This window comes from Erithacus rubecula, assembly GCF_903797595.1.
Source record: "Erithacus rubecula genome assembly, chromosome: Z".
NCBI classification, from domain to species: Eukaryota; Metazoa; Chordata; class Aves; order Passeriformes; family Muscicapidae; genus Erithacus; species Erithacus rubecula.
In genome coordinates this window covers 30,741,756-30,761,627 of record NC_136661.1, presented here as the reverse complement: position 1 = coordinate 30,761,627, position 19,872 = coordinate 30,741,756, and the positions used below count along the sequence as shown (strand labels likewise).

Here is a 19,872-nt window from a genome sequence, read left to right as displayed (position 1 = left end):
CCATAAGTCAGTTGCCCAACTGTGTCTGCGACTTCGAAGTCAACCCGCAGCCAAATCCTGTTGGGTCTCCCCAGACTCTCTGGGGGAGTTTGCAGAGTTCATCCTTTCATTAACCAGCCCTTCCCTAGGAAGTGATGGAGGAGTTATTTGCCAGCTCAGGTTATCACCCCAAGGTTACCCAATTACTTGTTCTGGAGTTTTCAATTGAATTTTAATGAAAAAAAAAAAAAAAAAAAAGTAGTAAAAAATGTCTGGATTAATGAGAAATTAAAAATCCAGGCACGAGCATCCCATGCCCCTCATGTGCCCCGTCTACCCATATAGTGCACAGAGATTCCCCTGAACCCTGGAGCTTTTCCTTAATTCCTCTCCACCTCCTGGCACTGTCTCCTGCATCTCATGCAGCATCCCAACCAGCTCTAGCCCCCAGCCCATCCTTCCTCTCAGAGCCTGGATGCTCCCAGCACCTCCTGTCCTGCCTGGGCCTGGAAGCTCCACACTCAGTACCTGGGGAGCTGTACTTTGGGATCCCTGGGGCAGGCTGTGAAATTCCTAGCAGCTTGGGATAACTGCACAGACTCTGCAGTCCAAGATTACTGGGAAAGAATAAAAAACACTGCAGGAAACTCTGCTCCTTCCTGCTCCCGCTTCAAACATGCCCTGCTCTGCACCCTTGCAAGAAAGAAAACTGAGTCTTCAACATTTTATTTTTAAAAAGGTATTTTCTGTAACAAAACCCCAAACCATCAAACCTCACCAACCCCCTGGAAATTCCATAAACCAACCAGCAAACCAAACCAAACTTATGGGGCCTGGGATGGGAGCTGGGCAGGAAAGGATTCCACCACACATCACTCTCCTTTTTTCATCCTGTGGCACCCAGTGGGTGATGCAGGGACATCAATGAGCACTGCCCCTCCTTTGCAGCTTAACAAGATCCTTGTAAAAAAAAAAAAAGGATCAGACACAGAAAAACTTGTGCAGATTTTGAGGGACCCCCATGAAGGATGGGAGAGGGATGGAATGTGGGATGGATGCAGAAGGCACCATGGGAATAATTTTGCTCATTTGCAGACTCAGGTTGGGCCAAACTTTGCAAAAGGAGGTGACTGGCACATATTCTGCAAAAGGAGGGCAGTGATACTGATTCCTCTGACAAAGCAGGAGGACAATCTTGCCAGTGGGAAGAATTTCTTCCAACCATGCTTGTCATGGCCAGATTTGGGCTTGGCACCTGGACTTACAGTGCCAGGGGTATCCTGAAGCATCCTGAGAAACCCACCTGCCTCAGTGTGTCAGCATGCACCAGGAAGGTGGTCCAGGGAGCTCTGTCCTTAAAATTCAGACTGCAGGTCTGAGCTGCACCATGGTGTGCACTGAGTGCCACCCTGGCAGGTGCCCCATCTGCCCTGGGGAGTTGGAGGACACCACTGCTGCCACCAAGGCTGTTTGATCAATGAAGTTACACCCGTGACTCACCTGCTGCAGGTCAGCCATGCCCACAGTGGGCCCTGTGACCCTTTGAGAACACTGAGAGCAGCTCCCAGAGCTCTGCAACCCAAAGGGATGAGGCAGAGCCAGCTCGTGGGAGAGGGGAGGGGCAGGGAACAAGCCCCACGTCCTGTGTGCCTGGGGCACATCCCATGGAGCTGTGCCCTGACCCACAGACCTCCACACACTGATGATGAGCCTGGAGGGGGCTGAAGAGCTCTGGAACCAGACAGCCGGGTCACTGCCCTGCCCACTGAACTTTATTTGCTCTGGAAATGCCTCACGGAGTTATATAAAAATAACCTGTGGATTGGCTTGCCCCATGCTTAGGTGGTGATGTCAGGGCAGTAAGCAAATTATCTTTCATCAGTTTGGCTGTATTTTTAAACACGAATTGTATTACTAATTTGGGGGTGCTCTGGCCTGTAGATAATCTGGGTGTGTTTACTGGATGACCTTCATTCAGTGCCTATAGTTTAAAATAAAATGTATTTATACCAGGTAGGGTTGGACTTCCTTCTCTGCCTGGTTTGGGAGAAGAATTCATTGGGAAACCATGTGGCAAGTGGGAGGATGCCAAGGGGACCTCTAAAGAGCTCTCATACAGGACAAGTTTGGGGCATAAATTGAAGGTTGAGCATGTTCATCATGTTGGGCCTCACCAACTCTCAAAGTGTCTACCAAAACAGCTACACTAATTCAGGGTGGCCTGTGTTCACACTCACCACAGAGATGGCCCAGGGCTCAGCAAAACCTCTGACATCCCCTGTTGGATGCTTTGTAAGCTTGGCTGAGGCTCCTGCCAGCATGGAAATTCAAAATGCCTTTTTCCTGGGGGGGCCCACTCTTGCAGCCAAGTGAAAGCCCACTCCTCACCCCAGTGCAGATGCAGTTCATGCAACACTGGTCTATGGACATGAGACTCTTCCAAGACTAGGACCAAGCTACAAGAGCCAAGGGGAATGGCCACGCTGTGGAAGAGGAGACAAATCCATCCTCTAACATTTTTGGTGGGCAGCAGAGTCAAGTGGGATGAGAAGCAGCATTTTGCCATCGGATCTAAGCCCTCAGTCCAGCTCAGACAGCTGCAGCTGAAAATTCCTCCCTTGGGAGTTCGCCACACTTTTTTTAAGACACGTTCCAAATAACTCTTCCCCAGACCTGGGCCCACCAACCCATGGCTGACTCTGGTAGCAGCAAGTTTGAGGGCAAAAGTTTAGTGAGGCATAAAAATGAGGGTTAATTTAAGCATCGCCACCTTCTGATGGGAATAAAAAAGGCACATTTGAGCTTGTTGCTCTGTAAACAGAGGGTTCTTCCTCTGGCAGCTCTGCTGTTTACTCAGTCATTGTCAAGGAGGCAGGAAATACTGAGTCAGAAATACTGCACAAAAAGAAATATATGATGCTTAGATGTCCAGGCTAAGAGCTATATAAAAAGCTGAGATAGGCTGTGTTAAATAGTTGATTTTACTGGCAATGCTCTGTGAAATGCTGGAGCCCTAAATGGCTCTTTGGAAAGGGCTGAGACAAATCCAATAGGCTGGAGGAGAGGTTGGACAGCCTCTGTCCCTTATTGGAGAATCACAGCCTCTGCCTGCTCCTTTGCCAGACCTTCCTAGTAAGGGCTCCATAAACTACATTTTACACAATTACCATCACTGCTTTATTCCCTGCTCAGAATTTAAATACTATGTGTGTTTAAGCCCTGGCTTGGAAGAGGTTCTGGTGTGCAGCTTTGCTTCCTGAGGAGTATAAACCAGTGAGATGAGTGGTTTGGAGCACTGGGATTTGCAAGGAGCTCAGGAGGTGCTGGAGAACCCCGTGACAGCACCAGGGAGAGATCAAACACCTCTGCCCATGGATTTTTGGGGTCTCACTGAGCTCCTCTGTACCACCCACAGCTTCATTGGGAAAGTCTCACTTCATGGACACCACTACAAAAACTCCTCTGCTGGAGGTGGTGGGAGATGAAGTGGGACCATCAATGGGCTCTGCTCTTCCTCTAGCCACCCACTCCTGGCCTCTCTGCCTGCCCCCAAGGACAGAACCTCTTCAGATCCCCTCTCACCATCCCTGCCCACGCTGCTGCCAGCACGGAGACAAGACAGAGCAGAGCAAGGTGATGACAGGAAACCTGCTCTGAGCCTACAGCTTCCATGCAGAACCTGGAGAACAGCAGCACAGGAGACTGAGGCTTATTTCCAGCCCTGTGTGGGCTCCAATCACCTTTGTACCCTGATTTCCCATCCAGCAGCAAATGGGAATGATTTGTTCATCTTAATCTGCAAAGTGCTCTGGGGCATGTGACTGAGACATGCGAATCATGGCAATTATTATGACTCCAACAAAGGAGCTATTGACATTTAAAGTAGATAAAGCTTTTGAATTACAGATGACACCTTGTGCCCAGCCTCACAGAGGCCCTGGCTTCACCCAGCCATGAGACATTTCACTCCCACAGGCTTTCATCACGCCGCTTCCTCCAGGCTGGATCTGCACCATTTGAACATCTTATCAGGATGTTTTGGCTGTTTTGGGAAAAGCAGGAAATCCTACCAGTGACCCTCAGTGTAGACCTGCTTTCGTTGTGGCCACAGCTCTGTGAATGGTTTTAATTACAGAGGGCTCTGCAATGCACCATATGGTGAAGGTCCAGGCTACCAGGACTGTGACCACCACCCCACAGACACCCACCACACATCATCAGACCACTGGATGATCTGTAGCTTGCATTAGATGGCACCGACCAATCCATAGAATCACAGCATGTCTGGGCTGGAAGGAGCTTTATAACTCATCTCTGTACAGGTGTTTCCACTGTCATGATCAGAGACACCTTTCACTAGACCAGGCTGCTCCAAGCCCCATCCAATCTGCCTTGACCAATGCCAGTTCACAAGAACAACTCAACAAAGATTCTGGAGCCATCAGGCAGACACACAGTGCTTACTCATCACAGAAGGATTTGGGAATGAAGGAGAAAATAAGGTCAGAAAACTGCATTTTCTAAGGCAGAGACTAAGCAAATTCACAGGACAAGAAACATAATCAATTTTATATTCCCAGGTTTGAGTAACTGAGGCAGCTGATGACCAGAGCCAAGAGTAGCTGTGGATACTTCTCATGTCCACAAACACCTGGAGGTGACCAGGAGAGTGGTCACTTGAACCTCCTGCCCCCTGGCCTCACAATGACCTCTCTGGCTCCAAATCTGGGATCAGGAGCAATTACCCACACAACATGGGTGTCTCAGGGCTTCAGCCAGTGATGTCTGTGAGGTTCTTGAGGGGCTGCAGAGGTGCAAGCAGTTAATTACTGATTTAGCTGAGGTTGAAATCACTCTGGTGGGAGCATGATGGATGTGCAAACAAGTTTTACTGTTAACCTCCAGTTGCTAGAGATCTTGGAGCACTGTCTGGGTGGAAGCTCTGAGAGGACCAGGAGGGTGAATTCAGTAGCCTGATCTGCACACAACCAACAGCAATCACCATTTTGCCCTGGATATTTGCCAGTGTCTCCTCCAGCACTACCCAGGTGACAGAGTTGTCTTCCTCGTCACTTAATTTTTATTGCTGTCCTTCCTATCTCACACCTTTCTGGGCTCCCAAACACATGCCAGGGTGTCAGCTCAGCTGGGTAACAGCAGTTTATCATCCCCTTAAAGACCTGCTATCCCAAGAACCCAGACACAGCAAAACATCCTTACCAGCCAGACCCTGCAGCGAGCAAGCGACAGACCTGCCATCTGCAGGACACACGGACACGGGGAGATGATCACCTGTCTGAGAATCACAAACCATCTCTCAGTCCCACAGAGAGGGGCTGGAAAGGAGACAAGGGGCCACAAAGAAGCACTAATTAATTTCCTTGCTGGGTTGCCATCAGAGCAGTCAGTTTGACCCAGCCCTGCAGTCACCCTGTGCAATGCCCAGAGGAAGCAGCTTCCCCTTGGCAGCCTTGCTCTTCTGCAGCAGTGCAGGAGTTCCCTGTTATATTAATTTTAGTCCTGCCTGTCCCAGTACTGTGGGAATCTTGAGACAGAGATGTGCCCTTTGCCTTTATGAGTGTACACAGGAGACTTTGGGCTACCTTGGGAATTCTGGAGATACTGAGAGTCCTCCCCCTGAAACAGAGACAAAGAATCCACGTCCTCTAGAGCATCCCACCCCTAAGCCAGCAATCCCCTCCTTGCTAAATGGAGGTGGGTAGGAAGAGAGAGGATCAAGCACAGCGAATCCCTGCTCATCCCAGTATCCACAGCAGTGCTGATACCCCCACTCCATGGAAAAACGTGTTAGTATGAAACTCCCATCTCACAGGCTGCATTTCCCATAGCACAAGTTCAGTGTAAAAGCATAATGGTTTCCAGAAATCTCACAAAATCCCATTTCTGGGCTACTTCACATGGTTAGGGATTGTTTGGTGGGCAGTTTGCAAACCCTTCTCCACAATACAGCAGGGTCTGAGCCCCAGCACCATCCCCAAATCTGCTCAGAGGTAACTTCTGTACCTGAGAAAATGCTCATAACCACTCCCAACACCAGGCTGAGGTGATAGCTGGAATTGTAGCTGACAGGCGAATCCTGCTTGCAAATGCCATGTCTGGAGATGCCCAGCCTTGCAGCCCAAAAAGGAGGCTGCATAAGGGATCAGCTGGATTTTGCCAGCAGGATGCATTCTTATTTTAAATTCTGCACCTGCCATGTGTCCTCTTTATAAGGTGGAGGTGATGAGGGATCTGTGGGGACAGGCCAAATTTGAAAGAGGGATATAAGATGAGGAAAACTGACTGTGGAGGAAGGTGCTCCTTTGTCCAGGCACCAGGGTTGGAGGAATTCCACTTGCAATGGAAATGAAGCTGTGTCCACTGAAAGGCCAGCTTGAATCAATGAATGAAACTGGGCAGGGAAAGGCAGGCAGCTAATCCTGTTTGACATCAGGAGCTTTACTGCACAGGCACTCCTGGCTCACATCAGCTCACTCCACAGAGGGATTTTCCTGGGTGCCTGGTAGCTGGCAGGATGCTCTCCTGTGGGATGCCAGGACTCTCCAAAGGAAGTGCTCTCTTGGTGGTGTTCACCATGAGGTGGGACTGGGACCACCCATCTGCTGAGCTGGGCAAGACTGAGGCTTGCCCTTTGCTTCTCTGCAAGCCAGGACCAAAGGATGAATGAGGCCTCGGGGGCTTCTCCCATCCCCTAAAACTCTCCCTGAAGTGGAAGTCCCTGAGCTGGGTAGCACAGGGAAGTGGACAACCTTCGGATGGACATCAGTGCACACAAGTGGCTCCAAACAGATCCAAGGGGCATGAGATATTATAGGATCAGGGCTGGAAATGACTTTTAAACATTATCTAGTTCAAACCCAACCTGTCACCTTCCACTGTCCCAGGTTGCTCCAATTCCATCCAGCCTGGCCCTGGGCACTGCCAGGGATGCAGGGGCAGCCACAGCTGCTCTGGGCACCCTGTGCCAGCCCTGCCCACCCTCCCAGCCAGCAATTCCTCCCCAATATCCCAGCCAGCCCTGCCCTCTGGCACTGGGAGCCATTGCCTGTGTCCTGTCCCTGCCTTGTCCCTAGTCCCTGTGCAGCTCTCCTGGAGCCCCTTCAGGCCCTGCCAGGGGCTCTGAGCTCTCCCTGGAGCCTTCTCTGTGCAGCTGAGCACCCCCAGCTCTGCCAGCCTGGCTCCAGAGCAGAGGGGCTCCAGTCCTTTGAGAATCCTCCCCTGGACCTGCTCTAACACATCCACACCTTTCCTGACCTGGAGGACTCCACACCTCCATTATGCCAGAGTTCTTGTCCCATTCCTTTGAAAGAAAGCAAAAAAAACCCAAAAAACCAAAACCCTAAAAAACTAAAGAAACCCAGAAAGATGGAGGCACAAAACCTCAGTGGGTGGGAGAGCAGGGGGGTCCTGCAGGCAGCTGGCCAGACCCATTGTGGGATGGTTCTTCCTTTCATCTGCCCTGGGACTGAACCATGTGGATGATCAAGGAACAGGAGGAGTTAACAGACTCCCAGCCAGAGATATTCGTGGCACCCAGAGTTCGTGTAAAGTTTCATACCGGGACCCTTCACTAAATTCTTTCGGTCATGGGAGAGAAAACACTGCAACTGTTTAGTCTGCAGGGAGGTGGTGGCTCTGGCCCAGCACTCAGCATTGCTGAGCAAACATGCTGCAGAGCAAAGGGGCTGTCACCCTTCTTATCTCCTCTGTCTGCTTTTCACCACGTCTCTCCCACCACCATGGGCATCCTGTACCCGGGATGGATCTCCCTGATGGAAATGCAGCTCTGGGATGGGGGGAGAAGTGACCACTTGAAAATCAAGACCTTGAGGTGAAGTGCCAATCTGCTAAAAAAATGTTATTTACACAAAGAAGCTCAGAAAGTCTTTCTCAGAGGCTAATATTTACAAATTCTATGTAGCCAGGGAGCTTTTGCTAAGAAATGTTGTATTTGGCTGGCTTTTGTTTTTTTTTAAAATGGATTTTAAAGATGCATTAATATTTTTTGCTTATCCCCTAAAGCATACAGGTATAGAACACCTGACAATGCCTCCAAAGCTGCCTATCCATGCTGGGAAAGCTAAGGTACAGAAAGGTGATGCAGAAAACAACATCAACCTGCAAAAACCTTCAATTCCTCCATCCTTTGTATCTCTAAAGGGATGTCCATGACTACCATGTATTTTGCCACAGGTTGACACACTTTGAGCATCACCATGTAAGACCACTGGATGGCATGGGCTGGAATATTAGAGAAGCAAGGAAATACACCTTTCTTTTATGAACAAAGGAAAAATGGAAAGGTTTTGTTTTTCAAGCCTGAAACTGTCTCTTAGCTGGTGGACATTTTGCTCTTGCTGTCCTCACTTTCAGTTCCTGCTCCTCCTGGACTGGAAGTGGTATCACAGAATCACAGAATGGTTTGATTTGGTTTGGAAAGGGTCTTAAAGATCATCTTGTTCCAACCTCCCTGGGTTGGAAAAAGATGGTAGGAAACTTTCCACTACACCAGGTTGCTCCAAACCCTGTCCAACCTGGCTTCATCACTGAGTTTGGATTCCCAGCACTGCCAGAGATACTTGTTTTATCCTCTGTTTAATAAAAAATAATATTTAGGGCAACAGTAATTTTTAAAAAAAGAACCAAGAAAAGTGGAGGAATTTATCACTGGGAAGTGAATGGAAGCAATGTTTTGGGATGCTCAGTGAGGAGAGGAGAATGAGGGGACAGCCTATAGCTGGCAGCACTGCTGATGAGACCAGAGGATGTGTCAAGGCAGGGCAACATCCTCCAGCCAGGCATTGTTTGCTGCTGTCCCCAGGACTTGGATGCTGTGTTTTAAATCAGCATCAGGCCTGGCAAGCTGTAGGACAGGGACCTGAAATAATTCTCTAAGCCTCACTCCTCACCTCTCAGTTGTAGCTCCTCTGCTCTCAGGAACCACCCAAGCCACTTCCCACCATCATTTTGCATTTTCTTATTTAAATATGTGCAGCAGGAAAAGATGAGGCTGTGCAAAATGAACACGACAGGGGAGGCAAAGGGAATGGGGACTTTGTTGGAAGCATTCATTCTCCAAATCCAGATTCTGACAGATAGCTACACACCAGCATGATAAAACCCTGAGCCCAAGCATGCCTGGGGGATGCTGAGGGTGCTCAAGCTGCAGGTCCCATGGGACCATCCCTCTGGGTGCCACCACAGCAGTCAGGCTCACTTGGCTGGAAACAATCTGAAACTTGTGACTCAGCTAGAAAAACTTAAAACAAGAGATTTCCTGCTGGTGAGCACAAGAGCATCCTCTGTATGCTATGAGCCTGTGTCCAAATAAAGCCAGGGATGGGCAAAGCACATGTTATCTCATTTTCCCCCTTTCCCAGGGAGTAAAAGGAGTGCTTCCCTCTCTATCCTTCTACCCAAATCCCATCTTTAGGCTGGTGCTGGCACGTCCATCTGCCTTGGCACAGGGGGTGATATCCCTGGCACCTGCTTCTCCAGGGAACTCCTGTGTCAGCAAGATGCTTCACTCCCTGATAAAATTACTGGGGAGTGTGGGGTTTGTGGGATGAATCTCAGGCAGGGTGATGCATCATAGGGTCCCAATAAGCCTCCAAAATTCCTGTCCCCAGGTGAGGTGAAGGCAATCAGCTAAGAGCAGGGCTGGGCACAGCAGGGTGCTGGCACATATGGGGAGCAGAGATCGTCCAACCCCATAGCATCCCAAAATTCCCACCCTGGGTGGCTGGGGCAGCCTGACCTGGACTTGGGCTGGAGCAGGCAGGAGCAGATGGTCTGTGAGGAAGGTGCTTGGGCCAGCTGAGCCCCTGGGCTGACAGGAACACACTCCCACATCCCATGGGTTTGAGCCTTTTGGGAGCAAACAAGAGTAGGAGCTGATGCCAGTTCAGCCCAGTCTGGAGAGGTCTCAACACTGAAGTGCCCCCCTGCCCTTTCTCACCTCTCATCACTGGATAAATGGATTTGAGGCTTTGAAACAAAAATTATTTATGCTTTTTCTACTAGGACCCCCAGCATCCTCACCCACCAGCAATGGCTGGGGGCAGTCAGGAGCCCACCCTAGCAGGAGGCTCTGCCTGGCTCTGTCCCAGGGCTGCAGGCAGGATGAAGGCAGGCTGAGCAGTCTGCAGTCTCCACCTAGAGCCCAGAACAGCCTCTGCTCTGCAATTGAGCCCATACACAGGCTGTGCACAGGGTCCTAACACCCCCCACTTCTTGCTCTGCACTCGGCTGTGATTTTAGCAGGCAGCAGCAGCTTGGCCAGGGGTGCTCCTGACACTTTTCACCACCAACATGTGCAAGCAAAAGGATGGAGCCTCTATGATAGCCCCACCATCACTTGCAGATGCCCAGGGCATCCACTGCCTGGAGAGACAGTAAGACACCAAGTAACATCCCTGTGGTCCCATTATGTGCTGGAGCACGGGCTGGCCCCCACCGTGGCTTTGAAATCCTGGGCCCTCCAAAGGTAAAAAGAAGCCAGGAGAAAGCACACTAATGTTTATGGACTAAAGGCAATGGCTATTTCTGCACAACACATCTGAGCTTTGCAAAGTAAAAGGTACAAAACCTTACGAGCACATTGAATTAAAATAAAATACGCCAATCTTTAAACTAGGATTTTTTTAAGAAAACTCGTCCTGCTTCCCATCAAACTCTCAAATGCATCATTTACTGACAGTCCAAACAAAACACCTTTCCTGTGCAGAGCCATGAGTGTGGCTGCATTGGGCAGACTCTGGACCCCAGAGACCTGCACTGCAGTGGGGGCAATCCCCTTGGCATGCCTTCTGATGCTCACAGCTGCATCAGTGGCCCTTTGGCCACCTGCAGCTGCAACTCACCACGAGCCCCAAAACCCACACCTGGGCTCAGCCTGAGGATTGGTGTGCAACGCTTGTTTCATTTAGGGTCTGGCTCAACTATTCCCAGCTCCTGCTTTGTGTGTGGCACCGCTCCTGTCCCCATCCCCTCCTTCCTCTCAGTGCAGAAATGCCCTTTTATGACACTCCGTTAAAACCTGATAACTTGGGCTCCATTAACCCTTCCCTCACCTCACCACCGCCCTCCGGGGAGGTGCTGCCGAGCGCTCCCTGGCTCCCAGCACATTCCCTTGCCATGGAAAGGCTGCAGAGGGGTGTTTCCTACAGCCCCCGTTCCGCTGGGGAGAAGCGCCAAGCTCCAAGCACGCAGCCGGGCATTCAATCCAGGGCTCTGCAGTAACTCCCAGCCCCGCACGGGATCCGTGTGCCAGCGGCTCCTGGAGCCTCCTGTGGCCAAGCCCGGCGCTCTACACGGCTCGGAGGGGCTCGGGGTAAAAGCAGGGCCGGCTCCAGCGATGCCAGCGCTGCCCCTCGCCTGCCCGCCCGCTGCCCGGGCTCCCGCTCCTGCCCGCTGCCGGCACGGGGCTATCACAGGAGGAGGGAAAAAAACCCAAACCATAGCAAGAACTACAGCAAAACAAAACAAACCCAAAACAAAACAAAAAAAACCAAACAACCAAACCGAACCGAACCGAACCAAACCAAACACAAAACAAAAAACAAAACAAAACAAGCAAAAAAACAAAAAAACCCGAAAAAAACAAAAAACCCCCCAAACTATAGAAAGAACTACAGCAAAACAAAACAAACCCAAAACAAAACAACACAAAAAAAACCCCCAAAAAAACCAAAAACCGAACCAAACCAAACACAAAACAAAAAACAAAACAAAACAAGCAAAAAACAAAAAAACCCAAAAAAACCAAAAAAACCCCAAACTATAGAAAAAACTACAGCAAAACAAAACAAAACAAACCCAAAACAAAACAACACAAAAAAAACCCCAAAAAACAAACCAAACCGAACCGAACCAAACCAAACACAAAACAAAAAACAAAACAAAACAAGCAAAATACCAAAAAAACCGAAAAAACCAAAAAAAACCCAAACTATTGAAAGAACTACAGCAAACAAAACAAAACAAACCCAAAACAAAAAAAAAAAAAACCCAAACCAAACCGAACCGAACCAAACCAAACACAAAACAAAAAACAAAACAAAACAAGCAAAAAAACAAAAAAACCCGAAAAAACCAAAAAAACCCCAAACTATTGAAAGAACTACAGCAAAACAAAACAAAACAAACCCGAAACAAAACAACACAAAAAAAACCAAACAACCAAACCAAACCGAACCGAACCAAACCAAACACAAAACAAAAAACAAAACAAAACAAGCAAAAAACCAAAAAACCCAAAAAACCCAAAAAACCCCAAACTATAGAAAGAACTACAGCAAAACAAAACAAAAAAAACCCAAAACAAAACAAAACAACACAAAAAAAAAAAACCAAACCGAACCGAACCGAACCAAACCAAACACAAAACAAAAAACAAAACAAGCAAAAAACCGAAAAACCCGAAAAAACCGAAAAAACCAAAAAACCCCCAAACTATAGAAAAAACTACAGCAAAACAAAACAAAACAACACACACACACACAAAAAAAACCCAAACCAAATCAAACCGAACCAAACCAAACGCAAAAAAAAAAAAAAAACAAAAAAAGAAAAAAGAAAAAAAAAAAAAAAAACCAACAACAACAAAAAACCCCCAAACCCCCCCAAACCACAGAAAGAACTACAGCAAAACAAAACAAAACAACACAACACAAAACCAAAAAAAACCCCAAACCAAACCGAACTAAACCAAACCAAACCAAAACAACAACAAAAAAAAACAAACCAAACCGAAAACAAAACAAATAAAGCAAAAAGCAAAAAAAACTCCCAAAAACAACAATAACAAAAAAAACCCCAAAACCCCCCCAAACCATAGAAAGAACTACAGCAAAACAAAACAAAACAAAACAACACAAAAAAACCCCAAACCAAACCAAACCGAACTAAACCAAACACAAAACAAAACAAAAAACAAAACAAAACAAACAAAAAGCAAAAAAACCAAAAAAAACCCCAAACCATAGAAAGAACTACAGCAAAACAAAACAAAACAAAACAACACAAAAAAACCCAAACCGAACCAAACCAAACCAAACCCAAACCAAACCAAAAACCAAAACAAACAGAAAACAAAAAAACCCCAAAAAACTCCAAAAAACCCCAAAAAATCCCCAAAAAACCCCCAAACCATAGAAAGAACTAAGCAAAACAAAACAAAACAAAACCAAATAAAACCCCAACCAAACCAAACCAAACCAAACACAAAACAAAAAACAAAACAAAACAAACAAAACCAAAAAACAAAAACAAAAAAAACCCAAAAAAACCCAAAAAACCCCCAAACAATAGAAAGAACTACAGCAAAACAAAACAAAACAACACAAAAAAAACCACCAAACCAAACTAAACCAAACCTAAAACAAAACAAAACAAAACAAACAAACAAAAAAATCCCCCAAAAACCCCCAAACCAAACCAAAAAACCCCCACCAAAATTAACATTCTCTGTTATACAATGCTAATATGTATCACTACCAAATATATATATATAATAACGTATGAGTAAAATAAGAAGTGGTTGAATACACGAATCAAGTGATAAAAGTGATAGGATAATAAATAATAAAAACAAAATAATAAATACACTGTAAAAAATTGGAGGATGTCTCCAGAGACAAAAGTGTGGGCAAAAAACAGGGAATGTGTCTCCTTTCCACTATTTTTCTCCCTGCTTGAGAGCAGGAGGATGCAGCAGCTGGGGATGCTCATTGGAGCCACCCACGGGGCTGCATTCCCCATGCCCCTTCAAGCACTACACAGATATATGAGTGTGCACAAATTTAGAACTGCCTTTGAATTGCCTGGGCGTATAGAAAATAAATCTCTTCAAAGCTACGCAGACTTTTTGCTGGGGAGTCCCAGAGTGATTTATAAAAGCAGGGCGGTTTGATGTTTATCAATATCAGAAATGTAAGGGAAGAAAGGTTTCCAAGCTCTGCATGTTACTGCAAACCCCTAAATGAAGGTGTCTACACAGAGCAGCATCATTTGCTATTTCTGTGCTTGTGAGCAGCTGGCATCCATTCTGAGGCTCACCACCAAGATGCTCCTCATCTGCACAGATATCCACGGAGAGCAGCTCGTGCCAAGGAGGCTTTCCCCAGTGAATCTCCACATCACTGGGGAAGAGCTCACCACACTGCTCTGGAGGAGAAACCAAAGGCTGCAGTGCTGGCCCATGTGCAGATCTTAGAGAGGGATGTAGTGCTGCTCTGTGGAGCTGAGCACACTCTTGTATGGCTTTAGAATACTCCAGGGGCATTGAGACCTTTTTTCCCACATCTCTCAGTGAAGCAACCTCTCTGGTGTCTGCTGGGCAATGCCCTTTCAGGGACAAGTGGTACCACTCTGCTTTATGTGCACAGATTGGACCATCTGTAATTAAATTATGTTAAAAACAGCCACAGAAAGAGGACTGATGGGTTTCTGCAGTCAGTGCTGGACATGGTGTACAGGTCAGATACTCTCCAGCCACACTTGATCCTCCTGACTCCACTTCTGCCAAACCACAAACTGTTCCTCACCAATAATCATGTTGAGAAGGGGGAAAAAAATCTGCCTTTCAGCATTAACCATTAATATATTACTTAGAATAACACAGAACATCATAGAACCGTTAGGGTTGGGAAAGACTTCTAAGATCATCGAGTCCAACCAAATTCCATGTCCCAGTTCCCACAGTACCCACCCAGTGTCTATCATTGCAACTTGAAGCCCTACAATGCTGAAAGGGCTGCTATCACTGGGAGGTAGTTTGCTTGGACTAAAAAGGCTGCAGGGACAGGAAGAACTTCAGCTCATTCCTCCCAAATCAATCCTCACTCTCAGCTTGGCAAACCCTTCACACTGCACCCACATTTACTAATGGGAATCACTCAGCTCTCCAGAACCTCATATCTACATCCCCAGAAATGCATCAACCTAAATCCTGCTCTTCCATCCCCCAGCTGGGATACAGCAACATGTTTTTGGTCACCTTCCTGGCTGAGCCCCTCTATAAATGGTCACACCAATCATCTCAAACTCAACTAAGGCCACTGAGACTGAAGTGAAACCTCTGCCAAAACCCACACTATTTATCTCAAGGATTTGGAGGGGAAGCCATACAAGGAGGGGCTGAGGGCATTGGTTTGTTCAGCCTGGAGAGGAGACAGGGGAGACTCACTGTAGTTACAACTTCCTTGTAATGTGTGCAGAGAAGGGTCAGGCACTGATCTCTGCTCAGTGTGACCAGGGACAGGACACAGGGAACTGCTGGAACTATGCCAGGGAGGGTTAGCTTGTGTATCAGGAAAAGGCTCTTCCCCCAAAAGGTGCTGGGGCAGAGTCTCAAAGCTGCCAGAGCTCCAGGAGCATTTGGACAGTGCTCTAATGGGATTGTTGGGGTGTCTGTTCAGGGTTGGGGTTGGAGTCCATGAACCTGGTGGGTCCCTTCAGGCTCAGGATGTTCTGTGTTTCCATGAAATTTCTACATCCAGACCCAAGCACACACTGAACCAAGGAAGGGCCATTTCTGGGGCATCAGGAGGTTGCAGTAAGATGATGAAGAAACCCTGTGTGGGTGTGCAACTAGGTTTGCCATTGGGACTGTTATCAGGATGTGCAACAGCATGTGCAATAGGGGTGCAGTAGGGCAGGCAATAAGGCAAGCCATAGGGTATGCAGCTGGGTGTGCAACAGGGGAGGCATTAGGGTGTGCAACAGGGTATTCATTAGGGTATGCAATAGAGAACGCATTAGGATATACCACAGAGTATTCCTCAGGGTATGCCACAGGTTATCCCACAGGATATACAATAAAGTAAATAATAAGGTATGCATTTGAGTGTGCAACAGGGTAGGCATTAGGGTGTGCAATAGGATGTGTGTTAGGGAATGCTTTAGGATATACCATAGGGAAAGCTTTAGCATATACTATAGGGTATGCACTAGGGTATACCATAGGGTATGCCATAGGGAATGCATTATGGTATGTAACGGGCTGTGCACAAGGATGTACCACAGGATATGCCATGGGAAGTGCATTAGGGTATGTAATAGGCTGTGCACTAGGATGTACCATAGGATATGCCATGGGAAGTGCATTAGGGTATGTAACGGGCTGTGCACAAGGATGTACCACAGGATATGCCATGGGAAGTGCATTAGGGTATGTAATAGTGTGTGCATTAGAATGTACCATAGGATATGCCATGGGAAGTGCATTAGGGTATGTAATAGTGTGTGCATTAGAATGTACCATAGGATATGCCATGGGAAGTGCATTAGGGTATGTAACAGGCTGTGCACTAGGATGTACCATAGGATATGCCATGGGAAGTGCATAAGGATATGTAATAGGGTGTGCATTAGGATGTACCACAGGATATGCCATGGGAAGTGCATTAGGCTCTACCACAAGTTATTCACCAGGGAATGCCACAGGGTGTCCAACAGGATATGCACTAGGGTACACCATTGAGTATGCATTAGGATATAAATTTTGGGATGCATTAGGGTGTGCAGTAGGGTATGCCACAGAGTATCCTATGACGTACTGAATGCAGTGTGCCTTAGGGTATGCATTAGGGTGTGAAATGGGATATACATCAGGGTATGCCACAGGGCATCCAGCAGAACCAGCCCTTCTCCTCTGGCACCAAGGCAGCTCCATGTGCAGGGATGCACCAGGCACTGGCTCTGGCAGCAGGCCAGCAGGCTCTGCTGCTCTGTGTTGGGATGTTCATTGCGTGATTTTCGGGGGTTTTTTATTATTATTAAAAGAAGGTATCAGCCTTCTGTTTGATGTGCTGTTGGCTGTGGTTGCCAAGGGGAGCAGTGTACAATTACAGCCCCAGTGATGTCCACTCTAATAATACACTTGGCTCTGCATAGCTCAGATGCAGACACAGATCTGCTATAAAGAGCATGGTTGTTCCAGCAAAGGAGCACTCCAACTTATGTTACATATGAAGGGTTTGTGGCACATTGCTTAACACCCCCCCACACTGGAAAAAAAAAAAAAAAAAAAAAGCCTGGGCATGCCAGTGAGTGAAACTATGACAAGCAAAAACCTCTCAAAGGAGAATTACTTTCAATGTATTAAGAAGGTATTTCTAGAGGCATGAAGAACTTGTGTATGTGTCCACTAAGATGTTCTTTCATGTTCCTAGCCATCCAAGCTCCCTGGGCCCAGCTCACCCAGGTCCATCCCAAGGGCTCACACAGCTCAAAATCGCTCTTGCTACCAAAAGCCTAATGAGGAGAAAATCAAACCCAAATCACAGAACCATAGGTTTGTTTATGGTGGGAAAGCCTTCTAAGATCATCAAGTCCAACCATTCCCTCAGCACTGCCCAGGCCACCACTGACCCACGTCCCCAGGTGCCACATCCACACAGCTTTTAAATCCCTGCAGGAATGGTGCTTCCACCACTTGCTTGGGCAGCCTGTGCCAGGGCTGGACAGCTCAGATGCCAAATGATCCCCACAGTACCAAGCTCCCACATGGCAGCTCTACCACTGTCCATACCATGGCTCCCTTTTCCACATCTCTTTTCCTGGAAGGTTGGCAGCACCCAAATTCAAGACTTAGTCAAGATTCTGGACCAAAACATGGAGCAAAGCATCAATTCAAACCAGAGTTTTCCTGATGGATCTCCTTAGAGGATGAAGTTGACCATGCTGGCTTTAGGGAAGCACAACATTCCCATGCTACAGCACTGGCATCTCTTTTGGGATCAAAACAAGTGCCCTGAGATAAGCACGTACAACCCTTGAGAATGAGCACTTTTCAATAGTTGAGAGACACTTTACTGCCAGTTTTGCAGGAAAAAAACCCCTTGCTGCTTACTTTAAGATCCAGCAGGGTATAAGGTATAGGGGATGCTGTCTGTAGCTACAACCAAGGCACCTCAATGGGTTCATGCCCCAATTCCTGAGGTCCTCTGGTGGGGGGTGAGCTGTTGCCATCGCAGTCCTGAGGGAAAGGGACAAACAAGCCCCTCCAAAACAGGAGCATCTGCTGGGAGCAGATGGGGGGGCGAGCGGGGCAGCCCCAGGCGCCAGCAGCAGGGCAGGGATCACGCTGATCCCGATTTATCACACCCCAGCACAGTAATTCCCCAGCTCGCCGGTGCCCAGCGAGCCGAGCTCCTTACGCCCGGGGATCAGATTAGTCTGAAAGGTGCTAGAGAGACACAAATCCTGCTCTGCAGAAAGCGTTTCATTAAAGGTTTGTTTTTCTTTTTTAATTAACGGTAAATTGTCTAAAAAAGGCTGATGGAAAATATCTGGTGGTGGAAGGGCCAGGAGTGTAGCTGGGTAATGTCCTATCATCAATGATATAAAAATATAACACACACACACATACATATATATATATATATATATATATGCGCATACATATGGATATATAATAATTTATATCAATGTATTAATAAATCATACATTAATAGGATACTCACATTACCCTGCAGCATGACATTATATCCAATATACCTTATTAAAACTGATAATGTATTGTATCAGTTCCAACGTGCCATATTCATATTGATAATCAATATTTCACACCAATGCAGCTGCAATGACTCTTTTGTCCCTCATACCTGGGTCTGTCTCCAGCCAGGGATATCAAACCTGAATACCTCAAGATATTCTCAATTTGGGGCTTGATGGAAGTATTTATGAATCAGTTTGAGTGCAGCTGACTGTTTCATTTGGAAAACGAAACAGTGCTTGAAGGAAGTCAAAACCCTTTGCTATCAGAAAGGAAATGTTAAATTATTTAATTTCACACAACACTTTGCTTTTGACCTGTAGTGATCTGTCACCTTTTGCCCCATCAAGACATTTATAAAAGATGTGCAGTTTGGGGCTGAATAAATCCCTTCTGCATATTTCTCTGCTCCTCAGCATATGAACTCGGTCACCTGCACACCCTGCTCCCTCTTCACACTTCATTGCTCCCCAGCTCTCCACAACACTCCCATCACACTGTGACTGGCTACACGCTCCTGGGAAGCACTTTGAGTCTCTCTGGAGATAGGAGATATATTATTTATTCTGCATTCAAGCTGTGAAGAGCTGAATGGGAAGCCACTCAGTCTTGCACAGGATGCTGCGGTGTAAATCAGTTTACTGTTTGCATGGGTGGAATTGCTGGGGCAAAAGAATAAAGCAAACTGGAAGCACTCTCCCTAACCCAGGACTGCCATTAGCATCAGCTGTGGGCTAACACCCACTGCTGCTCCCTGGTCATCATTCCTGGGCTTTATTCTGGATTTCTTCATTCACTCAGTCACAAGGAAAGATAAAGAGTGACCTGCTATGGGAAGAATAGGATGCACAGCAGCTTTAGAGCTCCCTCCAGCCCCTTGATGTTAATTCTGTGTCTGATTCTGCCTGCAATTTCCCTCATTGTGATTGATAATCTCTTTGGAAACAGTCACCTGGAAAGAATCACCACCTGGTACAGGTTATGGGCAGATGTGAATGCTGGCCAAGGGCTTTGCAGGAAGAAATGGGCATGGAGAGAAATGTTGTGTTTGACATGCACCCAGTGCAATGAGAGAAGCAAAGCTGGACCAGTCACTCTACAGAATTATTGGATACAGATTTTCACTCTTTTATTTCACTCCTCATTTCCCTGCTTGCTGTGCTGCCTCAAAGCCAACTCAACGTACAGGCAGCCAAGAGAGAATGTCCAACAAGAGCAGCAAGAAGAACAAAAAGATGAGTCAAAAACTGGAGTAGTGCTGAGCAACAGACTTGTGTGGAGGGCAGAGAAATTAAATGTGAGCTCTGCATGTCCCACAGATAAGACAAGTGTGTGAGGGAACAGCCACATGAAAATGCACTGTATATTAAGGA

At 47.1% G+C, this 19,872-nt stretch overlaps 1 protein-coding gene across 4 annotated transcripts in view; it reads right to left on the bottom strand.

Annotated features, from left to right (window-relative positions):
* CTIF (cap binding complex dependent translation initiation factor) overlaps positions 1 to 19,872 on the bottom strand; it is a 119,228-nt gene that overhangs the window by 21,421 nt on the left and 77,935 nt on the right. The window lies entirely within an intron of this gene.